Here is a 6,000-nt window from a genome sequence, read left to right as displayed (position 1 = left end):
ATTTGTGCAGCACGTATAGCTACATCCATAATTAATGAGCTGATATTTTTATGAAAAGTTTGACTAAAAATGATTCAGCTGTTTCTGAGTCTGAAGATAGTGCAAATAATAGACTTCTGCCATTAAAAATAAAGATTACATTCTTTTATTTTTACTCTCACGTTTCAATGGCATGGGGCAGAAAATTGAAATTTTCCCTTGGTCAGAAATGTGCTTTTCAGCACTTTGGTGAAAATCTATTTACTTTTGGCCAAATAATTTATTAGGGCTTTCAATTAATTGCAGTTAATATATGTGATTAACTCAGAACAAATTAACATTTTTTTTAAATGAGCATTAGTCGCACACCTCTGGAATCAGGACTCAGCAGCAGCTGGGTAAGAAGAGAGGCAGCAGCTGGCAGCACTAATTGATCATGACCCTATCCCATAGTCTGTAGGAGATTTGGGAAAGCCAGTTAAACACCTTCGGGGGGAGAAAGGAGCCCGTCCTCCCACCACTGTACCATCCCCTCCCGCTGGACATGGCCAACCTTAGGGGCGAACGATGGGGGCCACCACCCAGGGTGCCGTGTTCATGGGATGCTACTTCATGCCTTCTGGGCAGAAGTGTCCCTCCTCCTGCCACCAAGCTCCACTGCACTCCTGCCTGCTCCCCACCCTGATGGAGCTGCCCCTGACCGAGCTACTCCAGACAGAAGCATGACTGCTGCCTATTGCACAGAGCAGAGAGGGGCGCTGATGTCAGGGTGTCCCCTTCCCCAGGCCTGTGTACCCGGTCACCGCTGAGCTGGGGTCAGGGAACAGGGGGAGCCTGTCTGCTGCCGATAGCTGAGGAGTGAGTGCTGCCGACAGAAGCTGCTGCTGGCTGAAGAAGCATTCAGGCTCCTTAGTGCTCTGCTTAAAGAGACAGCAAACCCCCAAAACACACACACATGCACACACTTCCCCCCAACACACTCTCTCACACCAAACCAAAATCTGAAGTGGCACCCCTGATGAGACAGGAGTGGCCCAAGAGCTTCGGGATGGCCTTCGGCTCCGGCAAGATGCAGACCCCATGCAACAACATGCAGCTCGCCTTGAGCCACAGGCCAAGTGCCAGGCACCAGGAGCCACAGCAACAGTGCAGAAGTAAGGGTGGCAATACACCATACCATGCCATTCTTATTTGCAGGTCCAACATGGTTGTGTGGAGGACTGGGGAGTGGTCTTTACTCATAAAGTTGGAAGCCATCAGTAGTGGATATTCTAACTGCCTCTATGTTGTTATTGTAGCTCTCTCTTTTATCAGCTCTGAACCCTTCCTTTGCAAATGGCTTTACGTCTTGGATCTGTTTGACTTTCGTCCTCCTCCTTTTACCTTCATCCCACATCTTCCTGTTTTCATTCCTCAGTGCCAAGATTTTTTACAACAAAGTTGACACTATCCAGTTAGAACTCATCTTATCTTCTCCTTCATCTCCCCATTCTGCCACTTCTCCCACCCACTTATCCTTCACCTCAGGCTCTCCCATGAACTGTCTCTTGCACCTTATTCTGTCCTTTTGGTTGAATTCACCTTCAGGCTCAATGAGGCGAACATGTGCTGTGTATCTAGTACTGGGCACTCTCGCCACCAAGTGGTAGGGAATAGGTGGTAAGGCTGAGTGATTAGACACATGGCTCCACTCTCCTCTTTCAACCTGGCCAACAGAAACCAGCTGGGTGCAGGAAGGTAAGTATGTTAAATATGAAAAAGAATGTAGGAAAGAACTACCCTCCCCCAGCTAAGTGCAAAAAGGAGCCTTGGAAGAAAATGTGTCTTGGGGCTAAGCCTGAAGAATAAATCTCACCCTTAGTTAATCCATTCTGTGCTATAGTTTTATGTAGATGGCTATCCTTTTAAGGATGAAAGGTATGTTACCTGTGAACTCAATTAAGAGATTTGTATGTCTGGGAGAGAAAGAGGTACAGAGTGGGTCTATCATTAGAGATGGTAAATGCATCCGATGAAGTGAGTTGTAGCTCACGAAAAATTATGCTCAAATAAATTTGTTAGTCTCTAAGGTGCTACAAGTACTCCTTTTCTTTTTCACTTAAAGTTGTAATAGCATTTTCACTGTATTGGAAATATGCTCTGTGTAATTCCTAGTTTTTGTTACATTGATATTTAGGAGTCATTGAAGAATTTATTTTCTGTATAATGGAGATCCATTTCCTTCAACAGCCTTTGATGTTCTGCTTTGTCATTTTATTATTAACCTGTCTAATGGAAAAATGTGATAATAATAAAACAAAATAATGTGAATTGTTGTTGAAACAAATGGGATGACAATACATCAGAAAGGGGTAATTATGTGGCTGATATACAAACTGTCAGCTCTTTGTTACTAATCTCAAATACTGTACAATTACCCTCACTTCCAAAATTCCATATTTAAAAATACTAGTAATCAAAAGTTAGTGAATTATAGTAGGAACAAATTCTAAGTGTGAGAAAGAAATATATCTAAACTGACAACCTGCATAAGGGAAGTATAGAAACATGGAAGAACTTTGGATAAATAGTTTCAGAACATGATGAAGACAGATAAGCCAGGTATAATTCATGTATTTACCTGCAGGTTTACACAGGTAACTTGCAACATGGCAATGGAAAGCAAGGCTACCTTGCTTATCTGGCCATCTTCCTAATTGTCATGCCATGATGTCTGTTCATTTTACTATTCCCAGGGACCAGCTACACAATTTTGCCTGCTGCTTGTTCTACTTCTTTACTTGTTTTTAAGATCATTTTAAATATGAATACTGGATACAGTATTCCAGTAGCGGACATACCAATGCCAAATAGAGAGGTAAAATAACCTCTCTACTCCTACTTGAGATTCCCCTGTCTATGCATCCAAGGATTGCATTATCCACCATGAAACTCAAATCTTTTTCAGTCTCTGCTTCCCAAGATAGATTCCCTATCCTGTAAATATGGCCTATGTTCTTTGTCCCTAGATGTATACATTTACATTTAGCCACATGAAAACACATGTTTGTGTAAGCCCAGCTTACCAAGCAATCCAAATCACTTAGGCCGGGTCTACATTACAATCTTAGGTCAACAAAACCATATTAAGTTGATTGAATAATGTATGTGTCTACACTACCAAGTCCCTTCCACCAATCTAAGACCATGTCTAAAGTCGACATTGATCCTCCGATTTAAGCAAGCCGATCTTGTGTGTCCCCAATATGCTTGTTGTGTCAGCAGAGTGAATCCTCACTAGCAGGGCTTGCATCGGACACACGGAGCACTGCACTCTTGAACTTGTGTTCAAACCTCTGGAAAATGCCACTTAATTCACTTTAATGGACACATCTCAAATAATATGTAGTACAGTTGTGATTCTCCCAAACTCATTTAACTGAAGCAGGGTCATATTCCTTGATTTGTATTTATTTTGTTTATTTAGGTTTTTTTAATCACCTATCCAGGCTCTAGGTAACTTAACATATCACTGATGATACAATAAAATCCCATCAGCATTAAAGTAATCATTTGAATAGCACTCAGCTTGCCAGACTCCTAAAGAAACTCCTTTCATTTACACTGAATAGTCCCTCAATTATTCAAATGTATTTCATGCTTCCCAGGACATCAAGATAATCAAGGTTGGATGTATGAACATCACAGGGGAAAATAAACCATTTGAGCTTATACCCCATTTGAGCTTATATATTGAAAATGAACAGAGTCAAAATGTAGTTATTTTATAACTCCCTCTCTTTGGCCCTAGTGTTGCAAGGTGCTGGATCAATGAGAATTGAAGGAATTCAGCATTCAAACCTCCCAAAAGGTTTTCAGCATCTTAGACAATCAAGCTCTTTACAAGTAGCTTGAAACCTTTCAGGGACTTTTTTTCCCCCAAAAGATTTATTTTTCTGGTTATGCATCATAAAGCATGATCTAGATAGGTACTCAAAATGATCTCCTTTATCTAAATTGATTTAACAGCCATAACACTGTACATACCTTAGCTCTGCAAATTACACTCTAGTGTCCAGAAAGGTAACCATGGGTCTGATACGATGTCCTCTCATCGACTTCAGTGGGCTTTGGATCAGCCTGTAACAGACTTCTCTGTGGAGTTTTATAATTCCTTCAAACATCTGCTCTTCCCAGCACTAGAGGACGTTTTCCAATATATGTTTACCATTAATCTACAGACATGAAAACAACCTTGATAAGAATGTCTATCTCTGTAGTAGTTATATCTCCTTATCATTAAGTAATGTAGGGGATTGCAAGATCCATGTTAAAATACTAACCTCACTCTGTGACAAGATTTTTGCAACATTCAGCCCAAGATAGATTTTTTTGAACAAGGGTTTATTGTAACTTAAGACAATTGACAAAAGTCTTGGGCTCAGAGGCATTCAGGATGAGCTCTTGTTGTTTCCTTTGACTTAGAAAAACCTTTGAAAGAATACAGTAGTACATCTGTTACTAACACTGCAGTGGTTTGGTTTTGAAACTGCCTTTATTCAGAAAAATCACATTACCTCAGGTAGCAGATATTTGAACTAGAGATAGGCCCAAATAAATCCCCGGATCCAAACTTTGAGTAGTTTTAGAAACCAAACACCATCAGAATCAAGATGTCAGAGGCAGCTTTTATATCTATATTATGCACAAAGTATGTGTCCAAAAGAACATTATTCATTTTGAAAAGTCAAGCATTCAAAAGTTAGGAAATAAGAGAATTAAGGACCTTAATTCAGCCCTGATGACTTCTCATCCAGTCTCCCTTTCACACACTAGCTCCCAGGCCTCCCTTCTGCTTTCCTCCCTGGAGCCCAGTCAGTACCTGTTTCTCCCCAGATGTAGTCTTCTTGCACAACCTGTGACAGTCTCCCCTCAGTTCCCTGTTCCAGTTCTGCTCCCTCAAGTCTCCAGTCCTAATCTACATCCCTGCCATGCTCCTTGTCCCAATCTACTACCCCTGCATGTCTTTTTCTTGTCCCATCTGCATTTGAATCAGACAGTTTCCTCCTCCATACTCCCTGAGCCCAGTAGGGACATCACTTAGAGAACAAAAGTTTCCCTGTTCTCAGTTCAGGTTCAGGTTTCCAGACCCAGCATGGCCAGCAATAGCCCAGAAAAGCAATTGCAAGGAAAGCCCTGCTCAGACCCAGATGGGAGCATGCCAAGTGTACATAGAATCTTTGGGAAATTTAGCTGTTAAAATCTAAGTCTCTACTAAGCATATGCAAAGTGCAAATTTTTTCAAAGGTATATAACTTGGCCCCAATTTGGGCAGATTTTCACTGGTACGGCAAAATTTATATCCCTGACACAAAGACCTCCACCTGCCAAATTTCAGTCCCTGCTCCAAAGCATGGGGGAACGAGAGCTTCTCAAAGAAGGTCAATAGAATTTTTTAACATGGACAAAACAATGTATTATTTCCTAGCCTGATTTTCAGAAACAGATGAACTTGTTGGAATGAAAAATTTCCAGAAACATTTATCCTGAGGCAGACACCCAGCATGGAAAATTTCAGTCTAAGTGATTGGAAATTAAGTAAAGTTAAGCAACTAAAAATAGGGTCTTACAATGGGAAGGGTTGGCCAACCTTAATAAGAGGTGCATATAATACTACCAGCCCTGCATATAATAAACAAAATCACAGATTAGAACACTCTGGTCTTCAGAGGGGTTAGGGTTCAACTTCTGGTTTCAGGGCTATCATTTCCATTTTGTGGTCATTCCTAGTTATAACATTGAATAAAGTAGGAGATAATCTCACAATAGCTCCTTTTACCTGTATGATTTAATTTAGGTGTAGAGGTTCTGACCCTAACCTGGAGCCTTTTATGCTGTTCTGCTGGTACAGCCAATCATCTAGGCCCTACAGTGTTTCCCAAACTTGGGACGCCGCTTCTTCAGGGAAAGCCCCTGGCAGGCCGGACCAGTTGGTTTACCTGCCGCGTCCACAGGTTCGGCCAATCACAGCTCCCACTGGCC

This window comes from Dermochelys coriacea, chromosome 12, assembly GCF_009764565.3.
Source record: "Dermochelys coriacea isolate rDerCor1 chromosome 12, rDerCor1.pri.v4, whole genome shotgun sequence".
Taxonomy (NCBI): Eukaryota; Metazoa; Chordata; order Testudines; family Dermochelyidae; genus Dermochelys; species Dermochelys coriacea.
The sequence above is the reverse complement of the archived record's forward strand: the minus strand, read 5'-3'. Positions refer to the sequence as shown.